Raw genomic sequence first — 13,638 nt, 5'->3', positions numbered from 1 at the left:
TCTCATGTACATTTACACAGTTCTTATAATGGTTAAATTCTTTGTCTCCCCTGTACAAGGTACAAGGTTAAGTTCTGACTTCCAACCAATTCCTTTATGAGGTTTGCATGTTCTCCCTTTGTGGGGTTCCTCCCATTCCCAAAAACATGCTGGATTTTTCCACCTCAAAGTCACCCAAGAATCAAGTTTGTGGGCAGCAGCACAGAGTCTATATGATGCCTATTGGGAGGAACCCCACACAGGAAGAACATGCACAATATCTTCTAGATAGGAGAACACAGACCATAGACTGTGCACCATGTCAGGGTTAGCCAGTCAATGCTGTAAAAACTGTCTCTAGGTGATTTGGTTCTGCTGACTAATGTTGCCAAACATTAGCATGGGTATCTGCTAGAAATAAGTGGACTGACGCCCGGCCTACTCCGACCTATGCCAGGGACCAATGCTAACACTGGGAGGGGTCTTTCTGTCCCTGCTTGCCAGTGTGCCCACTACAAAGTCCAGTAGTCTTGGATCAGTAAACTACTGACCAGATGATATCCAGTGAACCATCCTAGGTTAGCTCCTTTGATCAAAAGCTGGATATAAAACCAATCAATTTGCCAAATGTGAACAAAGGATTGTTACTCTCACTATAGGTTCACTGACAAGACACAGCTTAAAAATGAATGGCATGATGGTAAGGAGAAAACTGGACATCCTCTATATCAAGGAGGCAAGATGGATGTGCAGTGTAGGAAAGCCACTTGGCTTAGGATCCAGAGTCTACTACTAATGGGGAAGACAGACTAGAAATGGTGTTGGAACTGTTGTGAAGAAGAGGCTTCAGAAGACTGGGAGCAGTGTCAACAGAATTAGTGACAGACTCATGGCAGTCAGATTCCAGTGTAAGGATAGGATGCTATTCATTATTGTAGCCTATCAACCACATAAGGGTTGTGACAGTGTGCACAAGAGTGCATTCAGTCAGCAGTTGCAGGACCTACTAGATAAAGCAGGGCAACATGAGCTGGTGTTGATAATGGGGACCTGAATGGAAATATATGGACATACAGAACAGGATATGAGGACTGCCTGGATTCACATGGGTGGGGCAACAGGAATGAATGAGAGGCCATTATAGACATCTGTCGGGCAAATGGCTTGATAGTGACCAACATATGGTTCAGCAAGAGAAACAGTCACAAGATCACATACAAAAGTGGTGAACATGCAACACCTACTAAGGAAAGGCATTGGGATAGTATCAGCAATTGTAAAATTATCCCCAGTACATCAGTGGACCCACAACATAAACCACTGGTTGCTGCAAGCAGTGGTCAGAGAAGGCTCTAAGGTCAACAGAGAATAGGTTGAAGTCCTAGAAGTTGGGTGGAGATTAAGTGAAATAGTTCAAGGAAATATTCAGGGCTCTAGCACCTCAGGAAGAAGAAGACATGGGTGTACTTGAAAAAGAATAGCAGTGCCTCAAAAAAGCATGTATGAGGACCACAGAATAGATATGCTGATGAGCCAGGTGGGAAAATAAGGCACATAAGGAAAGCTGGTGGTGGAATGCAAAAGTCCAGGAAGTCAAAAAAAAAAGAAGGAGTGCAGGAAAAAGTGGGAGACAGAAAAGACAGATCAGGCTAAGAAGGAATACTGGTTGGCTAAAATAGCAATCTGAGCCCAGTGTTGTTCACACTGCTGATGGGCTACATTAGCAAACAGGTCAGAGGAGCCAAGTCAAGAAAATTGCTTAATGGAAATGTTGCATTACAACCAGACTTTGAGCAAGAACTTCAGCAAATCGTAATGAAATGGAATGCAAAACTGTAGGTGCACTAGATGAAACTGATTACAGATGAGATGGCTGTAATGGCAACAAATGTGGAATCAGAAGAAACTGAGATGGGAAAATAGTAGAACAGCTTAGCAGGTTCAGTTATCTGGGAGGGATGACTGAGGAGAAGGGAAGTCTAAACAAAGATGTCAAAGCTAGAATCAGAGTGGCTAAAGCCTACTGTCACAGAGTTTCTGGGGTAGTGTGTGACAAACTAATACTAAAGAAGCTGAAAAGTAATGTGTACAAAACAGTGGTGCAATCAGTGCTACTGTATGGTACAGAAACCTGGGCAGTAAAGACAGCAAAAACTGATGGAGATGAAGTGCCTGAGATGGGTGGTAGGATGCACACTGTCAGACAAATGAAAAAATGAAGATAGTAGAGCAGAAGCCCAAATAGATCCATTTGCATTGAAGGTCAAAGAGAACAGATTACTGAGGTATGGGCACATGTGCAAGAAAGAAGAAGAAAATCTGGTGAAAAAGATTTGGGAAAAGAGCAAAGGAAGATATCCAGAAAAGAAATGGATGGAGAGTATAAAAGAAGACCTGAGACAGTCAGCCATGGCTATTGAAGAAGGTAGGAGAGTGGCAGTGAATTGAAAGAAATGGAGACATTTGACATGACACTGAGTCCTTGTAGAAAATGGGAAAAGGGGGGTTCATGATAACATATTAATGTTCTGTACGAAAGCTGATGTTCATACTGATCCCTGCTGTGGTAGCCTTAGATATATGGGTTATATCCTCACAAGGATATAACAACTGGCCAGGTTCCAAAGATTCATGGCAGTTTCAACATATCCAAACTGTCAGGTAGCTCAGTCTAAACTGAATAAAAGACAAGTTTGGGTGTGAGGCCCTTCACAGCTTTACTGCCACTGAACAGTATGCCCCTCAAAGGCTTTCAAGAATTGACATTTGGCTTCTGCTTTCCATTGATGGGCAGATAAACCTCCCTTTAGGGGGAAAAAGCTTTAATTTTCTTAATTTTGTTGATATTTTATAACTTTTTCTTCAAGAAAGTTATTTAAAGTTAGGAGTGCTGTGATTTAATGGATTGTCTCAAAACTGTACTATATTTTTAAATGTTTTTTCTGTCAATTTAAAAGTGCTGTAAAGTAAATGAAAACATTTTTTCTATGGAGAAATTGCATTTATTTTAAATTTGTGAAGTTGGCATAGTGTTTTTTCTAAATTTTTATGTCAAAAAGTAACTTTTGTGGGCTAGTATTGTTTACTGGCAACTACTGCTTGTCTTCCATGGGAAAGAGGCACCATTTTTGGATTGACCAGGGAACAGTCTACCGGCCTGATGGTTACTCCTTCTTCCAGCCACACAAAGGAAAAATTAAGCAAGCAGCCTTTGCCATCTAGCAATTTACCTTGCCCGCAGGTGGGTGACTCTGCTGTGGCCATTTGTTGTACCTCAGACCACACATGTTTTACCCGGGTTCCTCTGGTGTAACACCTATAGCCAACTATGGACCTGGAGTTAGCCATGTCAACTGCGGCTGTTGGGGTCTCTTCAATGGGCAATAGAGAGCCACTCTTGTCAGTCTTGGGAGAGGGAACAGGGAAGTTTACTTGTTGTATCAGAATGCTGTACCTATGCCTGGGAAAGCAGCTGGTGTCTTTAGTAACACAGTTGGTTACATTTTTCCTGTCCAAAAAGAAAGCGAAAACCAAGCATGTATCTACTCCTTTTCAATTTTCTTTGGAGAGAAGTAATTTATTGGGTCTGGCTCAGGGTTTAATTCAGGCTGCTGATCATTCGTGTAAAGTAGCTCCTGGTAAAAGAATGAGGGACTCCACTTTTCCTGAGGAGTTTCACGATTCTGAATCTGAACAGAAAGTTGCAGGAATAGATACAGATTTTTTTTTCTTTGATTTCTGATTCAGACTCAGAGGAGAGCTCAGTTTTTGATTCTCCCTGTGGGGGATTTCTCTTACTCAAAGACTATTGCTAGAATGTAACAGCATTTTCAGTGAGAGAACACTGAGGTTTCTCAGTCAGAAAACATTATCAGTTGTCACACAAAGATTTCCCAGAATCTACACACATTCCTGCTGTTCTGCCTGCTTTAGAAGACATGTGTTACTGCCTGCAATTTTCTTGACTGTCAGCCAGCTGCCCCTAAAAATACAGACAGGATGTATAAAGTTTCTTAGCCTTTTACATTTTTACACACTATTCCCAAACCTGACCAAGCAGCTATAGTTTTAGTTGATCCCACTGCTGCTAAGCACTTAGTTAATTCCAATCCTACTATTTCTGATAAGGATGAGATAATTAATGATAGGTATGGGAAAGAGTATATACTTCTGCAACTTTAATTTTCAGATTTTTGTATTGTTAAGCTAATAATTTAAAGTTTGTTCTGACAAATTGTAAAGTTATGAGGAATATTTTATGTGAAGTTTTGTACTTGTTTTAACTAATTTAGTTTATTCTGTTGCACTGGTCAATGTTCATTGTCTGCAGTATGTGCATGTCTCCATTGATACTTCTTCCAGGGATATGGCCACTGATGCTGTTTTGAGGAGGTTGCATGGCTGCATTCTCAGAACCTTCCAGATGAAGTAAAAAATGAGATTTTGAATTCTGCCTTGGATCGAGATTTATGGTTTGACCCCTCTGTGACAATAGAAGGTACTGCCAGCCATGACAGAGGTACAGCAGTAGATGTAGGACGTGTGCCAGCACAGCTAGCTGGAATTTTGTAAACAAGTATATGTCACTTGTATATCAAACTGATTTGTACAGATGCTTGTACAGAAACTGTATTTGTGAGGTTTGCTTGTGTTAAAATCTATCAACAGTCCACCTTGCTATAATGAAAAGAAATGAACATGCATTATTGTAGCTAACTGAATTAAATTTATATGTTTTAATAGAGGACACTGGGACAGCAAAGTTTAACAGCTAGCTTACTTTATGAAAAATAAGGGAAATGTAAATGAGCCATTAAAACATCACCCCACACTGCTGAATAGGACCAGAGACAGTGGGCCTGGAAGAAGCCTTTGTTCATTAGCTCAGTAAAATGAGGGGAAGCCCCAGACACTGCCATAAACATTTAGATGTGTATTGTATCCATCTAATCCTGTCTCAGCTTCAAAGGGGGATACTGTGAGAACCTAGAGTCAGTTGACCAGATGAGGTCATTCTGCAAGCCATCTTGGATATTATATTCTACAGGGAGTAATCTCCGAGTATTGGGTATTCTGTTCTAGGGAACCTGACTAGAAAGACTGCTTGTGTATTTCATTGTGCCTCGCTCTATCAAGTAAGTTATTAGGGAATAGTAATTCTCCTAGATTCAGTCAGGAATATAGTGAAGCTCAGTTTAGAGATTGATGGACAAACTTGTACAAATAAAGAAAAACAATGTTATTTTCAACATTTCTAGTGATTTGAACTCTGTGGTTTACTGTAAATATATATGTCATTTTTTGTTCTTTTATTATTTATTATTAAATATATTTACACTTTTCATGGTAGGTGATCCTTTTTAGAAAATATTTAAGCTTTGAAAGTATTTGCATATATTTATTTGGTGATAACTCTGGCCATTCCTGAAAGCCTTGCCGTTTGGACATTACCATTTGTATTAATATTAAGTTCACTCAGCATAATTGGATACCCCTTTAAGAGCTTTACAGTAACTGACTGGTGACAGTGAATCTACCTTATAGACTAGGCAAAGCTGGTAAAGTGGGTATACCAGACCTTCCCAGGTATGTGTGTGTGAAACTTAAATCTCAGTGTGTGTATGTGTGTCAGCTACTTGGGGCAGGGACATGAAGCACTGGGTTCACAGAGAGGGTGCTGGAGGATTTGGCTTGGACATTCGGCTGAGGACTTAACCTTACAGCTGCACCAGTGGGGAGTCTTACTGGGGACCTGGAGGGAAAACAGATGTACAGAAATCCAGACCCTGGGCTGAGTGTGTTCCGTGTGTACTCTTGAGAAATTGTACTTGATACAGAGAGGTCTGCATCTGGTAGTAGTGAATGTATCCATTTGTATTCCAAATGCACATCCTTCTCCAGTGTCAGTGGTGAGGATTCAGGCTCCTTGATTCCTGGTCCAGCATGGGGATGTCACACCCTCTACTGCAGAGGTGATCAAAAAATGTGATGAAAAGGCAAGTTGATCCAGAAAACTCCTAAGAATTTTCAGCCTTTATTTTCCAAATTTGGTAAGGGATTTTCTATCTTCTCATCCAATTTTGGCAAAAAAAAAAAAAAAAAAAGAATTAACAGTCTCAACAAAGTATATCTAAACAAATGTTTAAGAAGAAATGTCAAAGGGGTTAAAAAGGGAAGTTCTGACCCTCCTAAAACCAAGGACAGCCCAATAAGTCTGAATGACTATACAGGAGACCTTCTGACCTCGCACCCTGGCCCCTTTTTTTCTGTAAGTTTGAATCTCCATTTTTCTCTTTGGCAACAGATTGTTTCAGACAAACGAGTTCTGAAAATCATTTAGGAAGGTTACAGATGGCAGTGGGAGGAATTTCTTCCTTTCCAGGGTGTCATTCCTTATTCTCCAGATCAGACTCTTGTTTCCACTGGTTCTTCATCATATGTTGTCCCAAGGAGTGATAGAACCAGTTCCTCCTTCCCACGTATGGTAGGGTTTTTATCCAAGGATGTTCCTAGTGTCAAATAAAGAAAATTCTTGGACACCAGTTCTGGATCTTTATTTCTTATACTTGTTTGTGATAGTGTCCAAATGTAAAATGATATCACTTCAAAACTCATTACAACTTCTTCCTCTTTCAAATTTCGTGGCAACTCTAGACTTATCAAATGCTTATCATCACATCTCTATTCATCCCAGCTTCGGACATTTCTTAAGGTTTTGTGTGTCTGGATCACATTATTAGTTCTCTGCCATATGTTTTGGATTATCCACTGCACCAAGAGTATTTACAAAGTGTACAGCTCCAGTTATAGCTCACTGCAAGGTTCAGCGTTTCCACATTTTCCTATATTTAGACAACTTGCTTATGTTTGCAGAATCGTTTTTCAAAGTATCAGAAACCACTCTCTTGGGTGAGAGATCTCTTACACAAGCTGGGATTCCAAGAGACCATTCCAAAGTCTTTCTTGACTCCTTCTCACAGGATTGTGTTGTGTTACTGGGATATCAACTAGACCCCTCAGTTCAAAGAGCTTTTCTTCCACAGGAGAAGAAATATCTTTATATACATCTATTTCTAAGATTTCTACTCAGATTTCAGTTAGTGCAAGGCAATACCTCAGGATTATGGGTCTCATGGCATCTATGATTCTCATAATACCCCTGGCAAGACTACACATGAGAAAGATACAGTGGCATCTGAAATCTCTGTGGTCCCAGCATCAAATCCTAGTGCTGGGGTTTGTCAGAAGATAAATATTTTAGTGAAGAACACAGATATCCTTAAATCTAGGTCTCTTATTCTCCCTCCCTGCTCCAAAGCAGTCACCTCAGACATTTCAGACTTTACTTCAGGAGCAGTTTCAGGAAAGATAAAAGTGCAGGGGGTGTGGGACACCAAGAACTGATGCAAGCACATAAATATAAAAAAGAGATGCTTGCCCTGATCAAGGCACTCAACAATGAATCATCTTTGATGTCTGGGACCTCTTCAAGTAGTTACAGACAATACCACAGTCATGCGGTACATCAACAAGCAGGGGGAACAAGGTCATACCTCCTTTGCAGACTAGCCATATTAGCTTGGAATATAGCTTCACAGCACAATCTCACTCTCCAGGCATCCTACATTCCATCAGAACCAAACTGTGTGGCAACAAGCTGAGCAGGACCAGAGAAGACCCTCACAAATAGAAACTAGAGCGGGGGGGGGGGTCTTCCAAGATTTGATCCATCTGTGGGGAGTTCCTCAAGTAGACCTCTTTGCCTCCTCTCTGAACAATCAATTGGCAAGATTCTGTTCCAGGATTCCATACAAGAAGGCCTGGAAGACAGATGCCTTTTCTTTTCCTTGGACAGGGTTTTTTCTGTATGCTTTTCCACTCTCTTCATTGATATCCATGGTACATCTGAAGATTCAAATGGAATTCCCCAAATCATTGTGGTGACTCCCTTCGGGCCCAGGCAGCTGTGATTCTCCTTTCTTTTGGAAATGGCCAGAAACAATTATCACAAGCTTCCTCACAGATTGGATCTACTCACACAAGTACAGGGGTGCTTCATGCACCCCAACATCAATCAACTTAATTAACTGCCTGGATGATAGAGTTTTGATTCCTTTAAGGCACCTGTTTACTGAGGACATGCATTAGGTACTAATGGAGGCAAGAAAGCCTGCATCTAGAAAATCATACATTAGCAAATAGAAAAGTTTTTCCATTTGGTGCTAACAACATAATCAGCACCCATTCAGGGCTAGCTGATCTCTGGTTCTGCAATATTTGTGAGTTAATATCCTATGGCCATTTCAGTGTGTCTGCCCATGGATCCTCCTCTTTCAATGCAGTCTCATATTAAAATGTTCTTGAAAGGGGATTTGCATAAGAGGCCTCCATCAAAACTAGTGGCCCCTCTTTGAGATCTTAATTTTCTGTTAGAGAAGTTAAGATGTGATCCATTTGAACAAGCTAATCTAGCTGACTTGAGGGTCTTAACTTGGAAAATAGTTTTACTGTTTGCTCTGACCTTTGCAAGAAGGTTGAATGCAAGCTCTTATGGTGAGTCAACCCTCTCTCATTTTATATAGGGACAGGGTTTCTTTAAGAACTAATCCATCTTTTATGCCTAAAGTGGTATATGAGTTAACTTTAAGCCAGACTCTCCATCTACTCATTTTCTTTCATGAACCTAAAATGAGGGAGAAAGTCTACTCAGTACCTTGGATGTCCACAGATAATTAATGTACTATCTTGACAGAACTGAATCTTTCATATTTTTAGATCAATTGTTCATTTCTTCTAAAAATAAAAAGAAAGTACCACCTGTATCAAAATCAGACTATCTCTAAATGGTCATCTACAGCTATTACCTTTTGTTATACTCACCATAACAAAAGTATCCCAAGCAAGGTCAAGGCCTACTCTACCAGGGCCTTGAATTCATCTATGGCTTTTAGGAAAAGGTTGGATTCTAGAAGTATTCTAGATGCTGCTACTTGGTCCTCCGTACATACTTTTACAAAGCACTATAAGTTTGATTCCTTCTCTAGGCCCAGATCAAGCTTTTCTAGGACCTCCTCCAGTGGCTCTTCAACTATTTCTCCTTTCACCCCCCCAAATGTAGTTAACTATGGTAATCTACCCATATAGCTTTAGCTACTGCAGCAATGATCAATATGAACATAGTATAGTTAAGTAAAACTTACCTTAACTGTAGATTTTCAAATGATCACTGCTGCAAGAGCCTCTCCCTCCCTCCATCCACCTTGTTTTTGGTGTATTTTCATGAAAAGGTGTGGTCATTTATTTTTGTTGTTCCAAGCATTGTTCTTTCAGGGCTCAGTCTCCCTCTCTCTGCTGGCAGGAAAGATGTGAAGGACTTTACATCCAAACTTGTCTTTTAATCAGCTCAGCTTGAGCTGCTTGACAGTTTAAGTGCATGGAGGGTGTCCTGAATCTTTAAACACTGACTAGCTGTTATATTCTTGGCAGGATATAACCTATACAGCTAAGGCTACTGCAGCTCTGATCATTCAAACATGTACAGTTATGTTAAGTGTCACACGTCTGGGCAGGATAAAACAGACTAACTTCTGTGGGTTCTAAAACAAACTAGCTATTTCACTCATACTTGCTCACTGTCTGATTGCACTCTCAAAATGGCGCTGAAGCTAGCACGTGCTGTCCTTAAAATGCTTCTTAAAGGTACAACACACACACATACACAATTCTACATCCTCCCTCTTTGAGAAGTGGGTCATGCAATATTGATGACATTAACTGACATGCAACTGATACAAATAATTTTTTGCATTCAATTATACAGAACTAAATACATATAGACAGTTATGTCCAGGTCTGGAAATATGACCAAATCGTGTGACATAGAAATTAGAATTAGGTCTAGCAACTTGGACTGTTTCTACTGAATGCTCAACTTTGGGGACATCAGGAACATCATCAGGAATCAAAGTTGTAGTTAAGACATGTTCTGCAATAGGAACATTGTCTGGATTGCTAGTCTGTATGATTCTGATACAGGAAGAAGATGTCTGAGATTTCTCCGACCAATCCAGTCGAAACCTTTCACCATTTGTATACTCACTGTCTCTCCTTCTTTCAATAGATGAAGAAATCTGCTTCATTTATCATAGCTGGACTTCTGGAAAGAATGCTTTCTGAATAGTTTCTCTGAGCAGCACTATGTACTGCATTCTCAGCTAGTCCTTTTGACTGTGGGTAATCTAGACTACTAGTAACGTGTACAAAGACCCATTCTTTTGCAAATTTCTGAAACTGACTGGTAAATTGAGTACCATTGTCAGAAATACCTTTGTGTGGACTACCATGGACTGAGAAATGACGTTTCAATTTGGTGAAAACAGCACTGGATGTTAGGTTAGGTAGTAAATCAATCTCAAACCAGTTCAAATAAGAGTCTACCAACACTAAGGAATGCTCATTGTTCCACTCGAATATATCAGTGGTTACTGTTGACCAAGGTAGTTCAGGAACTTGACTTGGCTGAAGTGGTTCTTTTTGCAAATTAGGTTTAGTACTATTGCATACTGAGCAAGAAGAAAGTACTTTATCAATATATTTTACTAGAGAAGGCCAAAATACTAGTTCTCTCTCCCTTCTTTTGGTAGATTCGGAAAATGGATATCCACAATGCAAAATCTGAATATATTCACATTGTAAGGAAGCAGGAACAACCATTTTAGGACCTTTGAAAATAATGCCATCTTCCATCAACATCTCATCTCTGTAAGAAAAATAAGTTTGCACTTCAGGTAGCACACTAGATTGCTTTGACGGCTGTCCAACAATAATGTAGTGGTTGAGCTTTTGCAAAACTTGATCAGTCTTTGTGTGATCTCTTAGCTCATCAAGTCTTGTGGTACAAAAATTATGCACTTCCATGACATCAAAGTAAAAATTCTCTGCATTAAGCCATTCCGTTGTATTTCTGGGTAATCTGGATAAGGTATCAGCCAGACAAAGAAGGTTGCCTTTTGTATAGACCATTTTGAAGTTGTATTTTTGCAATTTGAGCATCATTCTTTGTAATCTCGCTGGAGCTGAATGCATAGGCTTCTTTAAAATAGTGACTAGAGGTTGGTGATCAGTCTCAATCAGAATAGCTTGACCATTAATATAATGGTGACATTTTAAACATACAAATACTATTGTCAAAAGTTCTTTCTCAGTTTGAGCATATTGCATTTCAGTTTGGGTAAGATTCCTAGATTCATAGGTAATGGGCTGCCTTCATGAAGAATAACTGCACCAAGACCAAATTTTGAAGCGTCACAGGAAAGTGTGACTGCTTTATTGACATCATAGTACCTTAATCTAGGTGGGGTGGCAATTTTCTGTTTAAGGTCTTCAAATGCTCTCTGGTGCTGTTCCAACCAAGACCATGTAACATTTTTGCACATTAGCTCTCTTAAAGGTGCTGTCAACTCATTCAAGTCTGGTATAAACTTGCCTAAATAATCAGCCATACCAAGAAAATGTTGCAGAGCTTAAACATTATCTGGTGCTGGCACCACTAGAATGGCTGCTTGCGTAGACAGGTCAGGTCGTAAGCCAGTGCTAGTAAATAAATGACCTACATATGTAACTTCTGGTAGTCTGAATTTGCACTTCAGAGGATTGAGCTTTAAATTCACTTCACATGCTCTGTCTAGAACTCTCCTAAGATTTCTGTCATGCTCTGCTTCACCATTGCTGCCAACCAATAAATCTACTATTACGGCACAAGGATAACCTGAAAAAAATTTCTCCATTGCACACTGAAAGACTTCACTTGCAGAATTTATTCCAAATGGCATCCTGAGGAATCTATATGTTCCAAATGGGGTACTGAAAGTAGTCAGTAATGAAGATTTGCGATCAAGCATCACTTGCCAAAATTAACTTTTTTCAACCAAGACAGAAAGAACAATGTCATTTGGTATAAGGGCTGCAACTTCCTTGACTCTATGCATAGGACGGTGTGGTCTCTTTAATGCTTTGTTCAAATCTCTTGGATCAATGCTTATTCTGATTTCATCTGAGCCTTTTTTGTGGGCTGCTACAATGGATGACACCCATTCCGTTGGTTATGTAACTGGACAAATTACACCTTGCTGCACCATTATATCTAAATGAGCTTTGACTTTATTCTGCATAGCTATCGGAACTTTTCTTGCTAGTCTGACCACTGGACTGATCCCTGGGTCTAACTTCATAGAATGCACAACTGGAAGTTTGCCTAACTTGTCATTGAAAACATCAGCATACTCTGAGAAAATAACTTAAGTAAAATTGGAACTAGAGTATGTGCTTATATGATACACTTCTTTGGTAAAGAAACGCAGATTCATTCTCAAACTGTCTCTGAGACCCAGTAATGACTGTACAGGTCTTAGGACTACATAAAATAGTAAGCTGTATCAGATCCGAGCCAAATAACATGAAAGCACTACTGAGCCTTTTGTTTGAATTTCTTCAGCTTCATAAGCAATACATTTCACATAACTGACAATACTAAGTTGCTCACTAGCTCTCACCTTAACAAATGTGTCTGCTGACATAACATTACACTTTGAACCAGTGTCTACTGGATTTACCATTGATCTGGACAGTACAAAACACTTAGTTCTTTGCCAATAAATTTACTGCATCAGCCTTTTCACCAATTACTGATACACCATCTACGTAGAAAGCAGAGTTTCAATTCTCTATATGATCAACTTGCTTTTTTGAGTGACCCACCTTTATAACCATGTGAGGTTTACTTGATTTACAAAACTTTTGAAAATGGTTCCATTTTTCATACTTGTGGCATTGCTGACAAATGTTAAGCACTTTTCTCTTTAAATTATAACAGTTAACAATAAAGCTTGATTTAGATTTTGCTAACTCACCCTTGTACTGCACTGAACATGTCCTTCTCACTGAACTAGTCTTAGAACTTGCTGGAAAACTACGGGTTTTACCTGCCACACTCGCAGGGGTTACAGCTGCCATGTGCTCACTGCTTAGGCCTGCTTCTGCTAGCCATGTGTTGCATGCTGTCTACATTTGCTCTGGAGCCTGCTGAAACCATGCTCGTACCACTTGCAAACATAATGATGTGCCTTTCTGTAACTTCATGGATTTGACAAATCTCAATAGCTTTGCTCAGGGTTAAATCACTGTCACGAAGCAAAATCTTTCTCATTGCAGCACTATTAATACCACATACAAGCCTGTCCTTTATTAACTCATCTTTTAAGTTACCAAACCTACACATTTTAACTTTGTTTCTCAGGTCAGTAATATAAGCTGCACATGTTTCTCCTGGTTTTTGATTTCTTGTGTAACACATATGCCTCTCTAATGTAACATTTGTTTGGGCGTTACACATTTCCCTGAATATGAGTTTCAACCACTGAAGGTCTTCCCTTGATTCAGCCTGTATAACAATATGAAGATTTTCTCCTTCTCTATCATATACTGCTGGCGCATACACAAATGAACGCTCTCTTTCAATGGCCTCTGACCCAGCTAAGGTTAGGAAAATGAATGCCCTGGTATGTGCATCTTTGTCAGAATAAGCTGTTTGTATAAAAATATCGTACTCTTGCTGTAATATTCTCCAGTTCTCCACAATATTCTGATCAAATACAAGTGGTG

This window comes from Protopterus annectens, chromosome 15.part0 (genome assembly GCF_019279795.1).
Source record: "Protopterus annectens isolate FY-2018-M chromosome 15.part0, PAN1.0, whole genome shotgun sequence".
NCBI classification, from domain to species: domain Eukaryota; kingdom Metazoa; phylum Chordata; order Ceratodontiformes; family Protopteridae; genus Protopterus; species Protopterus annectens.
This window is presented reverse-complemented; position numbering follows the sequence as displayed.